The sequence below is a fragment of the Leucopleurus acutus genome (genome assembly GCF_964270905.1).
Source record: "Leucopleurus acutus genome assembly, chromosome: Y".
Classification (NCBI taxonomy): domain Eukaryota; kingdom Metazoa; phylum Chordata; class Mammalia; order Artiodactyla; family Delphinidae; genus Leucopleurus; species Leucopleurus acutus.
The window spans coordinates 2,854,899-2,881,492 of NC_139164.1; positions in this window are offsets into that span (position 1 = coordinate 2,854,899).

Below are 26,594 nucleotides of genomic sequence, written 5' to 3' on the forward strand. Positions count from 1 at the left end.
CAGAGGGTTAAATTAGGAGATTGGGATTGACACATACACACTACTATATATAAAATAGATAACTAATAAGGACCTACTGTATAGCATAGGGAACTCTACTCAATACTCTGCGATGACCTATATGGGAATAGAATCTATAAAAGGGTGGATATATGTATAACTGATTCACTTGGCTGTACACCTGAAACTAACACAGTGTTGTAAATCAACTATACTGCAATAACACTTTTTTTTTAAAATTATACTTTCCTCCCCCCAAATTAATTAGAACAGATATATCACAAAGAAATACTGCATTCTCGATGTGGTATAATACCATGGGTGGGGAAAAGAAAAGGTTTCTTTGCATCTGTTAAACTTCAGTGCTTAGATCAAGGGTCAGCATTTTTCTTCTCCCTGAAGGTCCAGACAGTACATTGTTTTGGATTTGTGGGCTCTATGGTGCCTCTTGAAACTGCAGTATTCAACACCACTGCTGTATCACAATAGTGATACAGACAATAGTAAATGAGTGGACATGACTATTCCTTACAATTTTATTTACAAACACAGGTGGCAAGATGGATTTGGCCCACGGGATGCATGCTTAGAATATTTCCCTCATCTTTGGGTTTGGAGGGTGACTTTAGTATCTGAGAAAACATAAAATGTCTAGCTATGAACACTGTCTTCAAATTAAAGTACAATAAGGACAAGATATTAGCTTCCACAAATTCAACAGATGTAATATGAAATATTTAAGATTCCCTTAGATAGTCCATACGTGATAGCATTAAATCTACTGCACTTTCATCTTTGTTATTTTAATCCCAATTAGCTCTATACTCAGGCTCTCAGAATACTTTTAAAACGTTCGACCATGATTTCCTGTCTTTAGATTTTAAATCTCACATGCCTCCATCTCAGCCTCCTTGAAGAAGAGACCAACACATTTGCCTTTTGATGATGCCATGGAAACATTCTTTAGAACAGAGTGGCAGCATCCCAAATAAACTGTAACACAGGATTGAGTGGAGGACAGAGCGAGTCCCTGAAAGCAGATGCGCTGCAGGGTGGGTACTTTGAGGCGCTGTCACTGAATATGTAACACCCTAGCCTACCATGTTCGGTAAGCATCAGTTACACGGGAGGAGCTTTCGAAAGATGGACATTGCAATTCAGTAGGTCTGTAGGGGGCTCTGGGATTTATGCGGTTGAATTACTTTAGCCAAAGAAAAAGAAAAAGAAACGAAAAACCCCTTACTCTGCCTTATTTCTAAGCTCTTATTATGACCCTATATTTCACAGCCCTTATCATGACCAGATACTATACATCTGCTTGCTAAGAGATATTTCTTTCTCTTTCAAATTTCTAGTCCAATTTTCCCCACCTCCCTATGACCTTGGTGCTTCTCCCCCAGTCTTCTCTTTCCTGCATCTCCTTACCTGCTAGTCACCGGAGGAAGAAGTTCCTTTGCCCTCCCAGGATCCCATCAGAGAACGAGAAGTGAAAACCCCTGAGCTGACGGAACTTCTTTCTGAGACACTCGGCTGGGGAGAATCTACAAAAGTTTTCCACCTTTCAGACGCTGCCCTACAAGAGTACAATTTCTTGTTTATTTGAATGTTTTAAGATTGGATATTGGCTGCCAGTCAGAAGTCCGCCTATCCAAAATTACACAATAGCTCCCCCTCTGGGACCAAAGAAGCAGTAATTCAGTCACGTGGATGGTTTGGTGTTTTAGTACGAACCCCTTTGTGTTTATAAATCCACATGCTTCCCTTAGGTCAGTTCTGTTACTGAGGGCTTTGCTTTTATTTGTTTCCTAATGGGAATCGTAGTCTGTGTTTATATGTCAGCAGATGTAAACCAGGCAAGCATCACTCAGATATGTCGCTAATGCACGGTGTTTGGGGGTCACTGTCTAAGTGACTGGGATCCTTATGGGATGGGGCAGAGTATTCAAGAATGCGCGTGGTCAGGTGACTAAGCAAACACAGGCTGTTCATTTTCGGGTTTTGCTGGTTAACAAAGCTCAGCGTTGTCCTCATTCATCACACGATACTCTGTCTCTGTGAAATTCATTTCCAAAATAACTGATTCTTGGGGATTATTTCTGTTAGTGAATTTCCTGCTGATTCAATGCATAAAGCGACAGAGAACCCGGTATTATATCCAACACCAGCACTCGGTGTATGTTGACATGGGCTGTAGATGTTCACAGCTGTGGTTAATAACGTCTTGTGTTCACATATTGTGCGACCATTCATATGGGCTGACCTAGCAGGGAACTTCACATCCATTCAGATATATATATATATACACACATATTTTGTGAAATATATATATTTATTTATTGAAGTAGAGTTGATTTACAATGTGGTATTTGTTTCAGGTGTAGAGAAAAGTTACTCAGATATATATATATATTCTTTTTCAGATTCTTTTTCATTATAGGTTATTTCAAGGAATTGAATATAGTTCCTTGCGCTATACAGTTGGTCCTTGTTGTTTACCTATTTTATATCTATAGTAGTGTGTATCTATTAACCCCCAACTCCTAATGTACTCCAGATATTTCTTTATGTGAGGCTGCATTATTCTCACAGTCCAATTTAGTTTTAGGACATGGCTTATGGCTTTCCATCAATGGTTTCTCCAAGTGGGCGTCAAAAGATAGGCATGAGCTTTTAGTAGAAATAGATTCCCCCAAAGCTATTCAGGGGCCAGAAGCTCAGCAACGTTATTGCCTATGAGGTCAACTATGTCGTACTCATAAGTTAACACATTTGATATTTATAAAAATATCCCTCTGCCTTTTGATATTGAGCGGCATGAGCTCCTTGTAAATTTCGGAGACAGTCCTTTGTCAGTTGCTTCATTGGCAAATATTTTCTCCCATTCTGAGGGTTGTCTTTTCGTCTTGTTTATGGTTTCCTTTGCTGTGCGAAACCTTTTAAGTTTCATTAGGTCCCATTTGTTTACTTTTGTTTTTATTTCCATTTCTCTAGGAGCGGGGTCAAAAAGGAACAACCCAATCCAAAAACGGGCAGAAGACCTAAATAGACATTTCTCCAAAGGAGATATACAGAGTGCCAACAAACACATGAAAGGATGCTCAACATCACTAATCATTAGAGAAATGCAAATCAAAACTACAATGTGATATCACCTCACACCTGTCAGAATGGCCATCATCAAAATATCTACAAACAATAAATGCTGGAGAGGGTGTGGAGAAAAGGGAACACTCTTGCACTGCTGGTGGGAATGTGAATTGGTAGAGCCACTATGGAGAACAGTATGGAGGTTCCTTAAAAAACTACAAATAGAACTACCATATGACCCAGCAATCCCACTACTGGGCATATACCCTCAGAAAACCATAATTCAAAAAGAGTCATGCACCCCAGTGTTCATTGCAGCTCTATTTACAATAGCCAGGACGTGGAAGCAACCTAAGTGTCCATCAACAGATGAATGGATAAAGAAGATGTGGCACATATATACAATGGAATATTACTCAGCCATAAAAGGAAACAAAATTGAGTTATTTGTATGAGGTGGATGGACCTAGAGTCTGTCATACAGAGTGAAGTAAGTCAGAAAGAAAAACAAATACCGTATGCTAACACATATATATGAAATCTAAAAAAAAAAAAAAAAGGTCATGTAGAACCTAAGAGCAAGATGGGAATAAAGACGCAGACCTACTAGAGAATGGACTTGAGGACACGGGGAGGGGGAAGGGTAAGCTGGGACAAAGTGAGAGAGTGGCATGGACATATATACACTACCAAATGTAAAATAGATAGCTAGTGGGAAGCAGCCGCATAGCACAGGGAGATCAGCTCGGTGCTTTGTGACCACCTGGATGGGTGGGATAGGGAGGGTGGGAGGCAGGGAGACGCAAGAGGAAGAGATATGGGGATATATGTGTATGTATAACTGATTCACTTTGTTATAAAGTAGAAACTAACACACCGCTATAAAGAAATTACACTCCAATAAAAATGTTTTTAAAAAAAAGAAAACCCTGTTTCTCTAAAGAGTATTATACAGCATCTTCTAGAGATAACTTACATTTTAAAAATTACATATTCAATATAGATAATTTTAAAAACAAAACTGAATGTAAAAAGAAAATAATAAAATTGCCCAGAAAAGTCTAAAAAAAAAAAAAAATATATATATATATATCCCTGCCTTTAAAACGTGTGATAGACCGTATTTTTCTTAAGTTTATAGTCATTCCGAAACTACTGTTACATACAAACTATGTCTGCTCCTCAAAAATATAGCCCCACTTAAATTAAAGTTTGTTTACAGGTAGACAAATGATGCCTGATAACGATTTATAATAATTATATGCTTATAATCATATAATACTTATATGCACAATATATAATATTGCATATTATATGCTACTCATCTATCATAATGCAGTGGTTTTATAAATAGAGTATGTGTGTTTGCTTTATACAGATAATTGTTGAACCTTGGTGTTCAAGGTTGAACCCTGGTATTGAATCTTGGAAAAACCTTTAAAACTCAAACTCCAGTAGCCATACAAGTAATAATAAATTTGATTAAGACTGTTTTGTAACAGTCTTTATAGCAAAATATAAATAAGCAAAGCAAGAAAAATCTGGGAAAATGTTTGCGTATCATATCCCGAAGGGCTATTATTCCAAATATATCAATAGCTCCTAAAAATATATATGTGCATGTGAAAGCCCACAGATGTAATATAAAACAATGATAATACAAATTAACATGGACTTCACAAAAAGTGAAAAATCCATTATTATTAGTCATATAAAATATGTAAAATTCATTAGTGAAAAGAGACATTATGAATTAAACGTACACAAAGCTTACTTTGATTTAATCTTCTATTAGCAAATCTGAAATGTCCTCATACTTCCCCAGTGGGTCTACAACTAGCTACAACTGAATTCTTACAAAGGAGGATTTTAAAATATCTATGGATATCACAGTTGCATCTCCAGTTGGCCCAGAAGCCCTCTTGCTAGGAACTTATCCCATATCCACACATTTATGGGAAATATGCACAAGGTAAAGTTACTGCTGCATTTTTTATATGGAATAGGATGCTTATACCGGTCATTCCCCATACAAGCAGGAAATCTCCATCGCCATAAAACACCATGTTTAGGAATTGCTCTCTGTAGCGTTATGACAAAATGGTCAGGATACACTTAGGAATTGCTCTCTGTAGCGTTATGACAAGATGGTCAGGAAACACTGTGAAGTTAAACAAGTTTTAAAAATTTGTAAAGTTAGTAGAGGAAGGTACGGGACAGTTAAGACATCTTTTGGGCAAAGAAGTTTGGGGTACGCCCACCTGTTTGTAGTCGCTTACATTTGCAGAGGGGAAGCTTTGATGGAGTCCTAAGAAACTAATATCAATGTGGCTCTGTGGCTCTGAGTCAGGGTTTCAGGGGAACTGACAGTGCCCTCGTGAGGGGGGTAAATTGAGGAGTCCTGAAGGGACATGGTACAAAGATGCTTGGAGGAATGTGTCCAGAAAACCAGGAAGAGTAGAAAGATTAGTCACAGCAGGAAGCCCTGGAAACCGGAAGGGGCAAGAGAAAGAGAGAGAGAGAGAGAGAGAGAGAGAGAGAGAGAGAGAGAGAGAGAGAGACTGAAGGAGACGGCTGCAGAGAGACAGAGGGCCATGGAACAGCGGCACGGAAGATTGTCTCAATTTCCTGCTCTCCCCAACCCTCTGGTAGCCATCAGGCCAAGCCAATCAGAAAGCAGAGGGCAGGGAAGTCCTCTGAGCTGGTCCAGAGAGGCGGGCTCCAACAGCACAGAACAGGTGCGGAAGGATGGAGTTTGCATCCCGCGGGACCAGCAGAAACGGCAGCATGCTTTGCTTTGGGGGACCCGATGTGGAACTGGGGGTTCCGTGCTGCAGGAACCGGAGTTTTCACTGCAGGACACATCCCTTCCCTTTTTGAAGCACGCATGCATTCCCTACTCAAGAATCGTTCACAATGGCCCACAGAATCATCTCTTGTTAAACCGATTATATGTTCACTGTTCTTTTATCCAGTGTTTAGCATAAGCATGCCACAGGCTTAATCACGTTTTCAAGGAACGTATTTTCCTCTGAAACAAAATTAGCAACTGCACAGGGTGGGCAGTCCTGCAGAAGGCTTTACATCCTCTAAACCAGAGCTCTCACAGCCGACGCTTTCTTTCAAACAGGTTTGCCGTTGCACAAAAACCGCCCTCACGTAATCCCATTGGAAAGCACTTACTTTTCTTTAATTGGGTTCATTCTTTTCCAGAGATTTTTATTCAATATCAAAGTCATTATTCTGTTTTGCCCATAGAAAACACGGGCTAAAACTGTATTTCTATATTATTATTATTTATGGCGGATACAATGGCCGCTGTGGTGTTTTACGATTTTCTATTAAGCTCGTAACAGCCCACAATGTTCATGATTCACTTGATCGTGAATAAATCTCTTGAAGAATGCTCAGGGGCTTCCCTGGTGGCGCAGTGGTTGAGAGTCCGCCTGCCGATGCAGGGGACACGGGTTCGTGCCCCGGTCCGGGAAGATCCCACATGCCGCGGAGCGGCTGGGCCCGTGAGCCATGGCCGCTGAGCCTGCGCGTCCGGAGCCTGTGCTCCGCAACCGGAGAGGCCACAACAGTGAGAGGCCCGCGTAACGCAAAAAAAAAAAAAAAAAAAAAAAAAAAAAGGAATGCTCATATTTGAGGAGAGCTGCATTTTGCCGTGTCCACCCTAATGCTGAAACTAAAGTAGAAAATAAACGGCAGAGGAAATCTTCTGGAAGGTGAAAAACACTACCTGTGACGGCACTCTTGCCCTTTACTCTGAGTCACGCTGCTAAGATGTATATTTAGTATGCTTTGGGCGTTCAAAATACAGGGAATTAATAAGTGATCAGTTTCGAAGAGTATCCTTGCTCCACACATATTTAACTCTGTCTTGTAGAAGAATATTTGACCAGTTCAGAACCTGGAATAATTATGAAAATTTTAACCTCTATTCCCCAAGCAAGTGCAGTAGAGAGCACAGTTTTGAATGGTAGCAGTTCAATGGTGATTTACTGGTAATGGTGACAATGAACGAACTAAAGTGGAAAAGATAAATGCCCACAGTCTACTGCAAATATTTCAGTGCGATAATCATAAAAATGTGTGAAAGTATGATCAAAAATGCTTTTTTCTTCCACACTTTGAGTGGATGCTACTATAAATACATAATTCTACAAAATGGACCCATTCTTGATACAGCGTCCAAAGCCAATCTTTTCTAAAGCATTTTATTTCCCTTTGTGGGAATCTCTCAAATTACTCAAGTTTAGGACTTGGCAAGGTCTAAGTGTTCCCACATAATATAGAATTGCATCTACAAATTGCCTTTCACTCTTTGAGGGGCATGCCTGGAAAATTAGGAATACTGAGATATTTATCCAGAGTCGCTGAAAAGGAAAAAGTAAAAACGGTTCTCAACAAAGATGATGCTATGTTTCCTTAACCAGATTTATCTGAACAAAATGGGCCACATCTCTACACTTATGATTCACTACTTGCCATATTTTAAGAAATCAAATAAACGTAATTCAATCAGATATGGGTTTTTAAACACTTTCAGAAGGCGGAAGAGAGAAGCATATAAATTAATTCACTGAAGTCAGTCTTTGAAAAGCATATTTTACGATACATCGTGTCATGAATCCATCAATTTTTCAGCATGAATGGAAATTTCTCTAAGGTCTTTAACCATGAGAGACTAGGAGAAGTCTAGTTGTTTAATTCCAGAGTTTGCATATTTTCCCAACTAATCACCGTGCTTTTGCCGTACAAAATAGGTGTGTTTTTTTTGTAGTCATATTGACCAACCTACGCTTTTATAGAGGATTTTCTCCCATGCTATCGTAAAGAAGTTATGGGCTTTCTTCTAAAAGTCTGAAGCACCTGCTTTTCATATTGAGGCTTTACCTTCACCTGGAATCTAATTAATTAATGCATCGCAAAGATCCCTTTTCCATGCTTCTCTCCATATTGTCAGTGGTGGCAATACTGTTATCTGACATCACGAGAGCCAATCTCTTCTTTCCCCATAGATCTTGGATTTGTTCTGCGTGACTTATGTTCACAGTTGGGTACACTCTCCTCTTCACTTTTTTTTGCAGCCAGTGATAGTTATGGGATGCATTTCTGGAAAATGCAAGGTGGGTTCAACTCAGCTGGGTGGGTTTCTGAATAAAACTGCTTTCTTCCTAAAAGCAAGGATCCTTCAGATAGGAGAGGTTTTCCCCTTTTCTTTCACCTTGTAGTGAGAACACTACTTATTTATGGAAAGTGGTCTTTGGGGAACAGTTCACCTGACACCCTGGCTTTCAGGATGATGGAGGAGCAAACAGCGAGACTTTTCTGAGCGCGTCATCCTGCATACTTTGAATGTATTATCATAGGAGAAAAATCAAATGCTGTTTGAAGAAGCCATTGATAATGACATCTGTCCAGTACAAGTAACAAGTAGATGTTACAAAAACCAGTCTTGCTACCATTATGTATTTTGTAGGTAGCACATTCTTTGTGGGCGGTTTGTCACAGAAACTTCGTAATAAGAAAATTGCCGTATTTCTGTATTTAAGTTCCGTATTTCAGAGTTTTATTTTATCCACCCTGCCCAAACTCCACAGAGATCACTGTGTAAGTCTTGGTATCCAGGGGGAGGAATCATAATAATTATCGTCCATTCTTGTGGGACAATCTCAGGACATTTTATTTTCACATACTTTTGGGGATCAATTTGTGAAGTCAAGAAAAAATAGAGTGAGTTAGAATTTCAAATCACTTCGGAGGAGAACTGACATCTTTACACTATTGACTCTGCCGTGTAACAAACGCTGATAGATCTTATTTAGATGATTTTTAATGTTGATCCTATACTTTTGTTCTGTTTTACCTAAAGTTCTTAGGTTTTTTTTAAATTATATTTCTAAGAACATGTAGGTTTCTTCCTGTTGGGATAGGGAGTTTTGAACAAGTAACACTCCCATTTGGTATTTGGTAATGCTGGTGTAAACTAATGCTACTAATATATGTCACCTATCTTTTACTGGGTACGCCTTTAAAAATTATTTTATTCATGAATACATCTATCCAAAATAATTATGCCAGTGCTATCATCCGCCAGTAACAGTTGTTCCCCTCAGCTCCTTTTCCGTTTCTGCACTGACAGGACATCCAATTCAGTGTGGAACAGACTTGTCACAGTGGACACATTTATCTTGTTATTGATTTACAAGGAATAAGTCTAATATTTCACCATTAAGGCCAATTATTTTTTCTGTAATATTGTGTTTCCTTTTATCAAAAAAAATCCCCTTCCCTTCCTAGTTTTGTAAGTTCATTTTACCATGCTGTTTTGAAGTTTACCAACTAATTTTTGAATCACATTAAAGGCGCATTCCAGACGTCCTGATAAGCAGAGTGATCAGGTCCGGCAGGGAAAGAGTTCTCATTTGGGCAAGGCTTTCGGCAGGATGTACCAACAGGCTCTTTTTTGGTTGATTTTGGTAAATCAACACAGAATCTATAGATTTTTATGGAGCACTGTTCCCTGAACAATTACCCAAGCAAAATAATTGTGAGAGTTTAAAATAAAAATGTTGGGACTTCCCTGGTAGTGCAGTGGTTAAGAATCTGTCTGCCGATGCAGGGGACACGGGTTCGAGCCCTGGTCCGGGAAGATCCCACATGCCGCAGAGCAACTAAGCCCGTGGGTCACAACTACTGAGCCTGCGCTCTAGAGCCCGCGAGCCACAACTACTGGGCCCACGTGCCACAACTACTGAAGCCCACGCGCTTAAAGCCCGTGCTCCGCAACAAGAGAAGCCACCGCAATGAGAAGCCCGCACACCACAACGAAGAGTAGCCCCCGCTCGCTGCAACTAGAGAAAGCAAAAGACCCAACACAGCCAAAAAGAAATAAATAAAATTTAAAAAATAAAATAAAATTAAAATATTTCAGGAACAAAGTAGCAAACTTTTAAATAACATATATTCCCCATGCACTGCCTAGAAATCTTCTACATTACACTTTGGGTAGCGCAAACTCTGAAGTAGCTAAGGAAGCATCTAAGCGACATGCTGATTGTCAAGGTCTACTTGATGCCTTGTTTTTTGTTTTTTTTAAACTGAAGTACAGTTGATTTACAATGTGTGCTAATCTCTGCTGTACAGCAAAGTGACTCAGTTATACACATACATTCTTTTTTTTTTTTTTTTGCGGTATGCGGGCCTCTCTCACTGTTGTGACCTCTCCCATTGTGGAGCACAGGCTCCGGACGCGCAGGCTCAGCGGCCATGGCTCACGGGCCCAGCCGCTCCGCGGCATGTGGGATCTTCCCAGACCGGGGCACGAACCCATGTCCCCTGCATCAGCAGGCGGACTCTCAACCACTGCGCCACCAGGGAAGCCCCATTCTTTTTTTTTAATATTCTTTTCCATCATGGTTTATCACAAGATATTGAACTTGATGCCTTGTTCTTCTGTGTGTGCAATTACCTGTATCCTGGAAATTACTGTCACATTTTGATATTTAGGCAAGATCTCTGATTTTTAAAAATATATAATTTCTACTGCAAGTTGTTTGACAAATGAGCTACTTAGAATATCAGCACTATTTTTTAAAATTAATTAATTAATTTATTTTTAGCTGCGTTGGGTCTTCGTTGCTGCGCGCAGGCTTTCTCTAGTTGCGGCGAGCGGGGGCTACTCTTCGTTGCGGTGCGCGGGCTCCTCATTGCGGTAGCTTCTCTTGTTGCGGAGCACGGGCTCTAAGCACGTGGGCTTCAGTAGTTGTGGCACGCAGGCTCAGTAGTTGTGGCCCATGGGCTTAGTTGCTCCGCGGCATGTGGGATCTTCCCGGACCAGGGCTCGAACCCGTGTCCCCTGCATTGGCAGGAGGATTCCTAACCACTGCGCCACCAGGGAAGTCCCGAATATCAACACTATTTAAATAGAAGTGGTTTGTGAACATTGAAAAAATGTATTTCCAGTTTCATTCATTCATCTTTAGAGGAAATGGTGTGTTTAATCATTGTTCTTCATTTTGTTTTTTTTTGTTTAGATTTCCTTCAGAATTGGAGTTAAGAGGTTAGGAAATAAAAATACCGAATGCCTAACTAAATTTGAATCTCAGCTTCACAACAAATAATTTCTTAGCGTGTCTAATGAAATATTCAGGGCATAGGTCTACTGAAATTTTGTTTGTCGTTTGGTTGAAATTTAAATATATGTGGGTGTCCTGTATTTTATGTGACAAATTTATTCAGAACTAATGATAGGGTGAATTTTGATAAATATTTTATAGGTGCTTAAAAATAGTAAGTAATGTCTTTATATTTACTTTCGGCTTTTTCAGTAGTTCTGTAAGATCAGAACAGTCCCTAGGGCTTCCCTGGTGGCGCAGTGTTTGAGAGTCTGCCTGCCGTTGCAGGGGACGCGGGTTCGTGCCCCGGTCTGGGAAGATCCCACATGCCGCGGAGCGTCTGGGCCCGTGAGCCATGGCCACTGAGCCTGCGCGTCCGGAGCCTGTGCTCCGCAACGGGAGAGCCCACAACAGTGAGAGTCCCGCAAACCTCCCCTCCCGCAAAAAAAAAGACCAGTCCCTAGATCTCAGCAGTTGATATAATATATATCTTCTTGAATTTACTATTTTGGCTTAGCTACATGTGTTTCTGAAAGATGCGGAATGAAATCTCTCAATGTTCAACTCCCATTGTTCAATTCAATATTTTTGTTTTATTTATCTTGACATTGTAGGTTAGGACAGGCAAGTTCAGAACTGCTGTCTCTTCCTACTGAAGGATTCTGTTAAATTATTTTAAATCATTTTAATTCTAGTAAGTCTTTTCTGTCAAAACCGTTATTTTATTTTTCACTGACATTCTTCTCATCCATATCTGTATGGATAGATGCATAGATATTGATTCTGCAGTTAAATTAGGTCCAACCAGGGATTTGGTTTTTCCCTTCCCTGGTCATCCCATTAGCGGCATTTGGTATACTTAAGGTTCTTTTTGTTTAAATACGGCAATACATTTTTTTGATCAAAATATATATTAACTTTCTTGTTTCTACTATTTTAGGACTCCTGAAATTATCAGAAGGGTAAACGTATATTAAATGCTCTCTGAAGCCTTAAATAACCGAAAACTTGTGTCAGTGTTTCTTCCCTGTACTTTATAATTCCTATGAGTCCCCTTGGACGTTTTTATTACAAGTGTTCTACTCCAACACATAATCCAGTTTGCGAAAACCATTCTCACATCTCCCCATGGGCCATCTTTTGTTTCTGTCTTGACGCATGTGAATTGACCACTTTGATTCACATTTTTAGGAACGCAGATCTCCAGAGAGGTGCTGTATGCATCCAGGCCTAAGAGGAAAATATTCAGTAGAAGATATGCCACATATTTCAAACTAGGATTTTATTATAGGGATTTGGCTTTGAAAATGGTATCAGAACTGTTGGGGGGAATGTAAATTGGTGTGGCCACTATGGAAAACAGTACGGAGGCTCCTCAAAAAACTGAAAATAGGATTGCCACTCCTGGGCATATATCCAGAGAAAACTATCATTCAAAAAGATATATGCACCCCTATGTTCATAGAAGCACTATTCACAATAGCCAAGACATGGAAGCAGGGACTTCCCTGGTGGCGCAGTGGTTAAGACTCCGCGCTCCCAGTGCAGGGGGCCCGGGTTCGATCCCTGGTCAGGGAACTAGATCCCACATGCATGCCACAACTAAGAGTTTGCATGCCACAACTAAGGAGCCCTCCTGACACAACTAAGACCTGGTGCAACCAAATTAATTAATTTTAAAAAAAGACATGGAAGCAACCTAAATGTCCATCAACAGAGGAATGGATAAGGCAGACATGGTACATATATACAATGGAATACTACTCGGCCATAAAAAGGAATGAAATAATGCCATTTACATTTGGCACTTATTAAAATATGCCACATTTATAAAACATTCCATTTACATAATGCCATGTACATGCCAACATGGATGGACCTAGAGGTTATCATACTGAGTAAAGTAAGTCAGACAGAGAAAGACAAATATTGTATGATATCACTTACATGTGGACTCTAACAAAATGATACAAGTAAACTTATTTACAAAACAGAAACGTACTCACAGACATAAAGAACAGACGTGTGGCTGCCAAGGGGGAGGGATGGATTGGGAATCTGGGGTTAGTAGATGCAAACCAGTATATATAGGATGGATAAACAACAAGGTCCTACTGTACAGCACAGGGAACTCTACTGAATATCCTATGATAAACCATGATGGAAAAGAATAGGAAAAAGAATATAGATATGTATAACTGCATCACTTTGCTGTACAGCAGTAATTAACACATTGTAAATCAACTATACTTCAATAAAATAAAGTTAAAAAGAAGACAGTCGTAATACAAATGCTAGTAGAGCAGCAGGAAAAATGAAAGGGCACGGCAGTAGCACAGTGAAGAAGGGATTGGTACCCACAGATCGGGAAGATGCTATCTACCCCTGGATGGAGCCCCAAACCCTCGGTTGCTCTATCAGTGATGATGATTTTAGACCTGGTGGTTCAGGAACTGGTAAAGAGAGTCTGCAGTGTCTGGTAGAACTGTTGAAAGGCTGCGTGTCCAAACACAGTCACCAGCTACTACATAAGACCGCCAACAGCTCTGTTTCCTTATACACAGGTCTCTGACCCCTTTGGGACAGACTTGACAAGGAAGACAGCTCCCCAGGGAACCTGAGAAATGTAGTTGGCTGACTTCCAGCCCCAGGGACTATCAAATGGCTGGCTGAGAGCAGGGAGGTGACCCGACAACCAAATAACCAGAACTGGTGTAAATCTGTGTGCGGCACAACACGATGCCTCCTACACGCTTTTCAAGACGAAAACACACGTGATGACGAACCGTGAGGATCCCATCACTGGACGATCCTCTGCCCTTATGCAGAAAATAACCACCACGCTTTCCTGAGCTAAACTGGCTCGGGGAATTCCTCATCTTCTTATTCTCGGTTGTGCAGGAGACTCCTGGACTTTCACATGAAAATTTCCCAGAACCTATGTCAATCTTTCAGGTATAATCAAGTAGCAATAGCTGTGCACCGAAAAGTCAGCACTTACCAAGAAACATATTGGTCCAAAGTTCAGCAAAATTCTTTGCAACAAATAACACACACTTTTTCTGCGGTCAGCCCTCATATTTGTTTTAGTTTTCAGGTTTCTGGATGGAGAGGGGCAGGAAACATAGTATAGCAAGGTAAGGCAAGTCTTTGTCAGCCCGTGAGTACTGATGCAACCTAATTACTGTAAGCTCATGTGAAGGGACATTTTATCACGTTGTGGGTCATAACCATAGTTACTTTTGACTTGTAATTTATTCATGTGACTTTAATGAGTAACCATCTTTGAATTTCACAGGTATTTCTGTAAACTATATCTGACCATAATTCAAAACTTTTAACTAGCACAACCTGAATTTGGTTACAGCTTCATATTAATACTTTTCCAATTCATATTCTAATTTAAAAATAAGAGAACAGAACAAATTTATATTCCTAATTGGCAAGGTCGTTGCATATTTTAACACAGATGGAACTGTAATTATTTTTGAAATTATCATAACAACTCATTTTCTCTTCAAAAGTCTAATTAATTTTTTTATCCAAAATAGCTTATTGGACTCATTGTCATATGATTTACATTTTCCCTTGTTAGCAATAATTTAGTTTTGGTCCTAATGAACTTGGAAGGCGGGGGTGTTTCTGATAAGCAACTAAATTATGTTTATTCAAATACATTTACTTTCCAACTTAGCCAATCGCCTTATCATGTTTTGTTCTTAATCCCTACCACAACACTTACTTTTTAGTATCAGAAGATAAATAGATAGATAGGTAGAAAGGTATATATTTCTTTTTCTTTGCTACAATTAAAATCTGGTGTCTGTTATTTCAAGTTGTTTGGAAGCAGAAGTCATTACACCGCAATTGTTAAAAACGCACGTTGCTTAGAGATATTATGATACGAACCCTACGATGAGCAATGAGGGAAAACGTATTCCTTTGGAACGGACCATTTGAAAGTATTCTTTATTCTTATAATGCGTTTCTTTTGTAGAGAAAAATCTCATCCCCCATATCAGTGAGAGATTTCAGTTTCACCTCTCATGTACCTTTTCCCCTAAGTCCCTAGGATCCATTTCTTTTAGAATTTTGTCCATATTTCTGTTAGTGCAAATGTAACTCTATTAAAGAATCCTCGCCAAGTCGAATAGGTGTGATGTTATGATGGGTAAGGTGCTTGTTCTCCCCGTGTCTTCTCTAACTTCTACACACCGGCTAGAATAAACACTCTACACGTATAGTGTGAGCAAAGGACCAAGAAGCAATTTCTCTTGTACCCGGTACCATTAGAAAATAACCAAAGGGTGCTCAGAGAAAAGAATGTGACTTGGAATTCCTTGGATTACTTTCATGAGTTTGGAGGTAAGGCTGAAGAGAGTCATGAGATGCTAGTTTGTGAAGCTGAGCTGTGCAGGTGAGAGTGAAGGATTTCTCTTGGGTTTCCCTAAGATCTTCCTAAGTACGTGTTTCTTTTGGGGATGCATGACTAAGGTACATGATGACACCTGCCTTTAAGTATCAAATGCAAAGATCAGATTACATATCAAAATAGTTTTTGTTTACAAATACTATGTGGGGAACTGAGTTGAATCAATTCTTTAAACATATATGAGATATGTCACATCTCTGAAATAAATCAACTGTTTAAACACTTATGAAATATAGCCTAAGCCATGCTTAATTAAAAAATAATAACTTCTATTCCAAACTGTGTATTGGACTTTCCTCTCATTTCTCTGTGTCTCTTGCATGTTTATGAATCCCAGTGTTGTCTTATGCAGCTGTGACATTGCACAAGTATGATTTGTAAGATGTAAGTGGAAAATAATTCTATTCTTTTCCTGCACTGGGTGCTTCTCTGCCCCTTAACCAAAAGTTTGTCTCAGATAATAAATCGCGCTCCAGTTATTGAAATCCCAAGAATAATCTCATGTCAGGAAAGAAATATCCAGGCTCATGTTAACAGTCAATCAGGAACTCAGTTCATCTCTATAACAAGGTGGTCATAAAATATAATTTTAATACCTCTTTTTTATGGAGGAAGGGGCACACAGAGGCAAAGGTGCCTTAGCCCACAGAAACCGTGATGTGTCCCTGGTATCTCCACACCCGCCTACCCCCCAGCCTCTAAGCTTCCACCATTCTTTAACTGTCTGCCGCCATGGCAATCATCTTCTCTTTGGGTTTAGCTCATTTATTTATTATAATTTTCTGATTACGGTAAGTTGGGAGGAAAGTGTTCTATTCTTCTTTTGACGCTTTCCATTGCAGAGAGCAGCATCGTGCAGTGTATGTTCAAAATGTATTTGACTGAATTCCGTTGAACTGTTGCCGGCTTATTCACTAATCAAGATTCAGTACATGTGTGCACACGCACACGGACACACACGAGAATACTTAGGTACTATGGGAACTTTAAATGATATAAGCTCATATAAATTATGCAATTCTATTTTAGTGTCTAAAATTATCACCATACTTGAGAAATGGACTGAAGTTAATAGAGCTGAATTTTGTGAGAATAAGGAGCATTTTCCCAACTATTTTATCTGTTTATTTATTATTTTTAAAAGTGTATGTTTTAAAAAATTTTATTTATTTTTGGCTGCGTTGGGTCTTCGTTGCTGCGTGTGGGCTTTCTCTAGTTGCAGCGAGCGGGGGCTACTCTTCGTTGCGGTGCGCGGGCTTCTCATTGCGGTGGCTTCTCTTGTTGTGGAGCATGGGCTCTAGGCGCGTGGGCTTCAGTAGTTGTGGCTCGCGGGCTCTAGAGCGCAGGCTCAGTAGTTGTGGCGCACGGGGTTAGTTGCTCCGCGGCATGTGGGATCTTCCCGGACCAGGGCTCGAACCCGTGTCCCCTGCATTGGCAGGTGGATTCTTAACCACTGCACCACCAGGGAAGTCCTTCCCAACTATTTTAGTTGGAAATACTATCATAACATGCCATCAATGGCTAAGAAAAATATGTGTGAATTGCATTCTATATGTCTTAACTTTAACTACTATAAAGAAAAAAGTTGACCACAAATCTGGTGAGTCTATTATAATTCATCCTGTCTAGACTGGATGTTTCCCAGCAACCAAGGATTGATTCTAGATATAATTGATGGTTTGATCAATATACAAAAGGATCTCACAGATATAATAAACTGCACTTATGATCAAAAAACAGTCTCACTGTTAGTTAATTAAGGAGAAGCAACTGACACACTGATTTATAGGAAAAAATCAGAAGGAAAATCTGCTTGGAAAATTGTATTTGCAGCCAGTATACATTTTATTCCAATTTTATTTGTCTTTTCAAAATAATAGAAATAATACTTGTAAAATTTGAGGCAACATGATTCTAGCTGCTAACTAATCCCTAAATAGTGCTTATATTGGTTAAGTCTAGACCAGATGTTTAATAATTTTTTAAAATTTCATTTATTTTTATTGAAGTATAGTTAATTTACAATGTTCTGTTAGTTTAAAGTGTACAGCAAAGTGATTCAGTTATATTTATATTTTTTCAGATTCTTTTCCGTTATTGCGTATTACAAGATATTGAGTTCAGTTCCCTGTGCTATACAGTAGGTCCTTGTCGTTTACCTATTTTACATATATATTTTATATATAGTGTGTATATGTTAATCCCCAACTTCTAATTTACCTCTCCCCCCAATAATTTCTAATTTCCAGCAATAAATAATGTCCCCTGTTGTGATATTTTTTAACGTGATGTGGAGAATTTAGAACTGAAATACCCATTGTGTTCGGTAAGAACGGACACATGGTTGATATAAATGCACCATGTGCCAATGCTACATCACACTAGCAACGAATGGAACATCTTACATCGTTTCACTAGGAGGTGCCTTTAAAACAAGCAGGACGGCAAATCAGGGATGCTGCTGGGAGCTGACATCACCTTGTGTGGAATTCGTGACAAAGGACCAGCTAACGTGGCATGTAAATGAGATAGGAATGAGCAGACCTGTAAAGCACTAGGTCCTCAAGAGAGATGACATGTCAGAAACCACAAATTATGTTCCCTTCAGCTTTTTGTAAAAAGAAAAAAAAAATTGCTGTTAACTCATGGCAGGGAGTATTTCCTTTTGCAATTATCTCCAAGTAGGTGTCAGATCTCTCCTGGCAATGTCCAATTTTCAGGGAATTTACAGCTTTTCCTTTGACATTTTCTGCAGTTCATTAAACAATCACTTGATATGTGGTTTATTTCATTCTGATGGCTCTGCTCTTCAGATTCTATTAGGAATAAATATAACACTATAACACGGTGTTTTAAAAAAAACTTAAACTGTCATCATTATCTGAATTGCGGTTTGAAATATTTCGCCCTTTGCCTCAAGAGTGAATAGTATAACCCTTGGTGATCCTGTGTCAGCTCTCATACGCCCCTCACGTCTTACAATTCCCATTTAAAACCACAGATTCGGGCTTCTGTAAATATTTAGATATGTCTATAAATTGAAAACACAGATCAAGAAAGTACCCACTTTTTGAAACAGATGCATAGGTGATAAGATGAAATACAATTCTGGTAAATGTATTATGGCGCAGATTAAAAAAATCTCATAGTGTGGGAGCATGAATTGAGATTCTTAAAATACTCATGCAACTGTAACCAAAGAAAACCTCTTTTTAAAGAAAAAAGGGTTTATTTTGTATATAAGCACAAGGATTATGTTTGGTTATTTTATTTGAACAGAAGCCAATTTTGAAATAAACTAATGGTTACTCTTTCACCCTGGTATGACCAGCTCTATGTACTAAACAGATAAAACAGGTGAGGGGAATCAAAAGAACGAACTGTCTAAAACCTAGAGTTGTAAAGAAAGTTTGGGAAGGAAGTTACATTATGTACCTGGGAGATAATGAAAGGGAAGAACATACAGAGAGAGTGCCTTATTGACAAGAATAATTATGTTTCTTTTTTTTTTCTTTTGGTTATGAGTATAGAAAAAGAGGCAATGCCACCTAAGACAATAGAAAAGCATAATACCAACTACAAGCTATTAAATTAGGGGTAACAAGATGAATACCAATTAGACCAGGTCAGAAATTACAAAGGCTCTAGAAAAATAAAATGATCACAAATATAAAAAATTAATAACCTAAATGGATTCATAAAATGGTATTTCTAAGAAACATCCCTAAACCAAAGTGATAAAAGCAAAAAATATAATAATAAAGGACATGCAGGAAACAGAGTAAATGTAATGATAAATATAGAATTCATAAATGTCCGTGTGTGAAAAGAATCCTCAGGTACACATTTTGAGCAAAATTAAATATTTTAATAAGCTAAACTTGTGGAGTTAAATTTTAGTGTTTGGATTTTAAATCCAAAAAAATAATATGAGCAAAATCTGAGCAGGGTTATGGGTAATAAAACCAACATGCATATGTATAAAGCAAGAGGAAAAAGTTCCATAAATCCTTATTTTATGTCCCTAGAATATCTGTGAAAAAGCTTAAGTATGTGATCATTAAAATTTCATAAAATGAAAATGTGATGTTTGCTGATATTAAATATTATTAAATAATCATAAATTATGGAATTAGAAAATAATATTAATAATATTAAATATTATTAAATAATCTTAAATTATGAAATTAGAAAATAATAAAGGATTGCCAAAATCTTAATTGCTCACAAATTAAGAAACATTTCCCTAAATATTCTTTGATCAGATTTATCACATTAAATTCAGCCCAAAGTTGGAAAACACAGATGTCTATCTTATACTAAATGCCGAAATATATGGCCAAATATGTACTAAGTACAGATTATACAGCTGTAAATTTTATTAAAGAAAAATACTGAATATTAGGAAGAATATATTTACTTTAAGAAATTATAAAATGGACCACGTAATAAACAAATTGTAGGCAAGTAGAACTGATTAAGATAAAAACTGGAAATCATTAGATCGAAAGTAATAAATAATAGCAATAATGTGTAAGTACAAAAGCTGGTTTCTTGGGGAAAAAAACCCCAGAGAAATAGGTTATCATAATACAGACGTAGTAATAAGGAAAAAATGGGCAAGGCATACAGTGGCTAGGAAAGCCGCATGTAGGTAGAGAATTACAACTTCCAATTATCTGAAAGAGATTTGAAATGTGATTATTGATTTCCGTTGTAAAGGGTTTCAGGACCAGAGAGTATCACAGGTAAATGCTGTATGATCCTTTAAATGTACAAAAGTGAGCAAACAGAAACAGATGATTCTAATTCTACTTAAAGCAAGTGCTCCCTGGTTCATTTCATTAAATTATTATAAATTATTACCACACCTGATTACCACACCTAACAATGATAAAGTAACTACAGATCAATCATTAATCCATATTTCTGAACGTATTTTAAAGTCACACTCAACCGTACGCTGATAAAACAATACAATTCCTTGTCTAAGGAAAGGATATTACTGGAAATTACTGGTGGTTCACTGAAATAAACTATTATACCAACAAGACTAGGAAGGAAAAAACCCACAGGATTATAACATTAGAAACTGATAAAGCCATTGGTAAAATTTCAGATGAAATGTTAAAACCCTTTTTAAAATTAAAATGAGAAACGGTAAGTATTGTCATCTCTATATCAAAATATCTATTAAAAATGCAGATAGAAGGTAGAGATGTCCCTCGCCATCATTATGGTTCAGGGTTGTTTTAGAGCTCTGTAGGCTGCTCTAAGATATAAAAAATGTCGATAAACATGGGAAAATTAAAGGGCAACGTTCTTTTCATTTATAAATGACCATGTAAATGTATCTGTGTATGCCTGTGTTGCAATTAATCTATTAACAACTGAGATATATAAAATGGCAAAGTGACAAGAAGCTGAATGGGAAAAGACAACATTTATTTACACTGTGGGTGGAATTATAGATTCTTTTTTCTTTTCTTTTTGGAAACATCCGTGATTACACCTTAGCGTTGTCTATGAATCAGTACATTAAATGCTTACCCATCTTAAACGAGAGAGCAGGAAAGGCATCAAGGCATTCATAATTTTGAGTCTTCTAGAATACATTGGTGAAAGAGTCCCAGAGGGCAAGTGACTTAAACTTGAGGTGCTGGAGTAATAGGATGCTGCCCACAACTGGTACAGAACTTTCACCAAGCTACACCGTGGAGATGTCTCCAGCGGGACCCCAACGTGTGTCCCACAAGAAAACCAGCTTTGAATGCTGGTCACAGGATATGCGTTCATGGTACAAAGAAATTCGTAACAGCCACTGTGAGGCGACACTGCCATTGCGCCTTCTTCGTACTGGAAGATGGAGAAGGCGGGGGGCAGAGGGCAGGGACAGCCCACAGCATGTCCCCCCCACAGGCGAGGAGGTGACCCACACTGGTGTCGAGAGATGGTTAAGCCCAAGAGGATGCGGTACTGAATCCCAGGGCTGCTGTCACTCAGGACCACGACGCGGGGGTCGGAAAACAGTAGGAAGTTCTTCTCTGAGGCCAGAAGACGGAGCAAGGTGTGAGCAGGGCTGGCTTCTCCTGAGGCCGTGATGGAGAAGTGTCTCACGCCTCGTTCTTAGGTCCTGGTGGTCGGCTGGCGATTCTTGGGGTTTCTTGCTTGGACCTGCACCACTCCAGTCTCTGCCTCCGGCTTCCCTCTGTGTTTCCACGCCCAACTCTCCCTCCTTTTATAAGGACCCCAGGCACTGGACGAGGACCCACCCTGACCCAGTACGGGCTCATCTTCATCTGATGGCATCTGCCTGACTCTGTTTCAACGTAAGGCCAGATTCATGGGTTCCAGGGGTTAGGACTTGAACGTATCTTCTAAGGGGACACAATTCAACTCACAGCACGTATTTGAAAAGTTGGGTTTAGACTGAACTCATTGTATTGAAGTTGGCCAGAAAGCAATGGGATCGATCAGGCCGGCCTCGATGGGATGGTGTGAAGTATCCCATGGGATTCAGGGAAGGCACCACTGCAGAAAAACTAACTCGACTTTGGACGTACAACGTGTAAACTTTTCAGAAAACTAGTCAGTTTATGTACGTTTAGATAGTATGCTCATTTTTATTTCTTTTCTTTTCTTTTTTGTTTTGGTTGCACTGCACGGTAGGCGGGATCTTAGTTCCCTGACCAGGGATGGAACCCGGGCCCCCTGCAGTGGACGCATGGGGCCCTAACCACTGGACCGCCAGGGAATTCCCAGTATGTTCATTTTTAAATGTTTTCTAGATTCAAACAGAAGCAGTCACTGAAGCCCAATAATTTTGACGAGTGACGATGATCAAATATTATATATGGAGAGAGCGAGGGACGCCCCTGTTCTACCACGGTAGACACCAGTACAGTCTGCCTTACCTTCCTTAGAGTCCAGGCGTCTGGGTGGGAGGGAGTCTGCCGACCACAAAAGGATGACAAGCCATTAGCTCAGGCTGGTATCAAGCCGTTTATCTCCTAAACTCTACTCGCCTCTTGTTTTTCAAAACATGAGCTGTGGCTGCGGAAGACTTTGGGGTCCTTTCATGATATTTCAATTTGACTAATTAATACAAATATCGACCTTTTCTCTCCATGTCTATGCATGCGAACCTATCTAAAATGTACTGTTATGAAATCAAGAGGGAAACACTCATGACTCAGTCACGGCTGTTGCATAATTTTGAAATCTTGACGTACTACATGTGACCAGGGATCCAAGTTTGCTTTTTTTTTTTTTTTTTTAATTTTTGACTGCACCGGGCGGCATGCGCGATCTTAGTTCCCCGACCAGGGTTTGAACCTGCGCCCTTGGCAGTGGAAGCTCAGAGTCTTAACCACTGGACCGCCAGGGAAGTCCCCAGGTTTGCTTTTTAGAGTTGCCATCCATGCAGCAGTTTAAACAAACATGCCCATTCTCTCGTCTTCCACTCACGTGTTCAGGGTACTGTGTGGAATAACGTAATCGCCTTTCAAACACAAGTGTGGGTGGTAAGTACACTTGCATCTGCAGTTACCTTTGGGTCATCTCTTAGAAAGCGCGTGTTATTTGAACAAGATGGGATGCGGTCGTTTGTAAGCAAAGATACAACCTTCATCCTTCAAACACTGAGTGTCAATTTCCAAAGGGGACGAAAACAGGAGAAGTTGTTTTGCGCGTGGTGGAACGTAGCATAAGTCATTCCCAAATATAGCCCTTTGGAGTAAGGATTATTCTGAGCTGAAGACAACTGAGGAGCAGACCCAAGAAAAACGTCCTGCCCTCCCCCTACTACCTAAAAGTAGGGCATCAACTTTACACTCTATTGGCCGGAGGCGGCACCAAAGGAACCTACATCACAGACTTTACTAATTACACTTTAGCCGTTACTTTACCTTGACCTTGGAAGCCTAAAACCACTTGCCATTGTCCTGCCTTTTCTCCAAAAGTTTTTGTTCTTTGCAGAAGATGCTACCTACACTGGAATTCTAAGCCACCTTGGGGAGTTACTCATGTTTCCCTGGGTAGACACGTGAATAAACTTGTTTATTTTTCTCTTGTTCATCTGTCTTTCACTACAGGGGCGTCAGCCAGGAACAGCTATTCAAGCCACTTCCTGAAAAGGTCTTTTACATTTTCACCCTGGCAACCCGAAAACACATCTGAGAGCTGAGCATAGAAATGGAAAATGGGAGCCTGTTCCTAAGCCCTGCACATGATAACCTTCTACATCCATGAAAGGCAAAGCTTCTCAAATTTTGGCCAGCCATTCATCAGAACGCATGAGAGCTTGCAGAAACAGAGATTACTGGGTCCCACGGACGGCCCCCAGGAAGCAACAGAGGTCTCTTGATGAAGCCAGTTTATGAAACCAACAGCCCAGGGATGAAACCACTGTGCTATATGAATATTAGATGCATCACAACCGCCGTACCTCTGGGCCCCATAAGTCATAGGAGAATGAACAGCTCTTGGAAGGATTTTTTTTTTTTTACCTTTTGGGAAACAATCTTTATAAAACCCTACAATGTGAAGACACGTATGCCGTTGACTACAGCACCCTCGTTTATTTTCCTATCCAACCATAAAACACTGCAAAGGTAGTATGCCATGACCTGTTCCTTCTCTCAATACAAATAAGAACTGAACAGATTACAGTGCTTGCAGAAAACCATAAAGCAGTAATTGTACTCCTACTTGATGGAGGGATTTATTACTGAAATACACGCGAGTATAAGAACCTTATCTTCATCTTTAACACTTAAGTAGGAGGTACTTTAATATAAGGGGGAGACACTTGTGGTTCCAGACATAAGGAATCAGTTACCACTTTTGATATATTAAGTAAATAAGTCACACTTTGGGGCTGATGGCCTCGTTGGCCTGAGGGAAGTACCGACCAGCGGTTGAGAAATCCAGCATGTGTTGGGCAGATAATGTGTTTCACTTCAGCCCACCACATACAGCTGTAAAGTCTGTCTAGTTCCTCTAATGCTAAAAACCCCAATTTTCTCATATGCACAGTGAAGCTAGTGATAGGGTATATGTGAAGGACTTCATTCAGTGTTTCACAAATAGCTTAACAAATGATAGCTCTGATGATGTTTTGAAAATTGTCAAAAAAAGAAAGAGAAAGAAAATTGTCCACCTAAACTTCACAATGGCAGTGAGTAGAAAGGTTGTATTGAAAACATTTGATAAGATCTGCCTTCAAAAAAAAAGAAGAAATTGTACACATAAACACTATTATTATTATCAATATCATTTAACTCTGATGCAATATATATACAGTACGAGTGTGGTTAAAAGTGCTACGCACTCGCTTTTAGAGAACACAAGACAAAAGGGTGGACTTACAGTTCTTTCTTTAGAAAGATGTAGTTCAGGGACTTCCCTGGTGGTCCAGTAGTAAAGAATCCGCCTTCCAATGAAGGGGACCTGTGTTCTGTCTCTGGTCGGGGAACGAAGATCCCACATGCCACGGGGCAACTAAGCCTGCGTGCCACAACTAGAGAGAAGTCCATGCACCATAATGAAGAGCCCGTGTGTTGCAACTAAGACCTGACACAGCCGAAAAGAAACAAAGAAATGAAGGAAGGGAGGGAGGGAGGGAGGGAAGGAGGGAGGGGGGGGAGAGAGAGAGAGAGAGAAGGAGAGGGAGAGGCAGAGGGAGGGGGGGAGAGAGAGAGAGAGAGGAAGGAAGGAAGGAAGGAGGGAAGGAAGGAAGGAAGGAAGGAAGGAAGGAAGGAAGGAAGGAAGGAAGGAAGGAAGGAAGATGTAGTTCATTTCTTTGTTTTGAAACTGAAGACGAGCATCTGTGACTAATGAATGTATAAAGAGTATTAAGGAAAATTTCATGAAACTGTTTGCGGTTGAGTGTATCTGTGGATGGAGGGATGGAAAAGCCTCTGGTCATTGTAATTATTCATGTTCCCCAGAGACAAACCCCCTGCTGAAGAGCAGCAGAATAATGTGAGCCCATTCCACCCTGGTTTACAGCAGCCATTTAAAGAAACCAGTTACTGTTGCAAACTGTGTCAACCCAGATTGACCGAATTCGATCACTGTCTGTCAGGTACACAAGCAAACCCCATTTCCAGGACTGCTTAAGTTGGACGAAGGAACCTGAAATGGGCCCCTCAAGAAATGGGCTGCTGAACCAACAAAACGCCAAAAACAAAACAATGTGGAGAGGGAACAGGGGAGGTGCATTACAGGTGTACGGGGTTAAGAGGTACAAACAATTATATATAAAATAAGCTACAAGGATATATTGTACCACATGGGTAATGTAGTCAATATTTTATAATAACTATAAATGGAGTATAACCTTTAAAATTGTGAATCACTGTACTTTATACCTATAATTTATATAATATTGTACATCAACCATACTGCAACAAATAAAATTTTTAAGAAAAGAAAACAAAAAACAATGTGGACTCAATTCCTTAATCTGTACACTGTTTCTACTCTGCTCCCATTACCATTTTTCCACAGGTAGATGCCTCTTGAAAAGTTTTTACGTAAACTCTAACTTCTGTGTGTCCAAAGGGCTGAGTGCCCTCACCTCGAGAGAGCCCAGTTCTTATGTTTTAGGTAAAGCAGCTATGTGGGAGAAAAGGAAGGGATGATGTAAATAAAAACAGCTGGTGTGAACAGCAAGGCACAGTCACCCCTCACACATCCACAGCGAATATTTTCAAGGGCAAAAGCATGAAAAGCGATTTTAAGGAAGAGAACAGAGTAGAAGATGATGCCTACTGCCACCACCATCATTTAACACGGCCTTAGAAGCTTTAGCAAAGAGTAAAACAAGAACAGATTGGTGGTACGGACATTGTGAATGAGGAGATGCTGTTAGTTTTTTCTTTCCTGATGATATAACCATATACGTGGAAAATGCGGACGCACTCCATAAAAAAGGAAATACTAGAGTT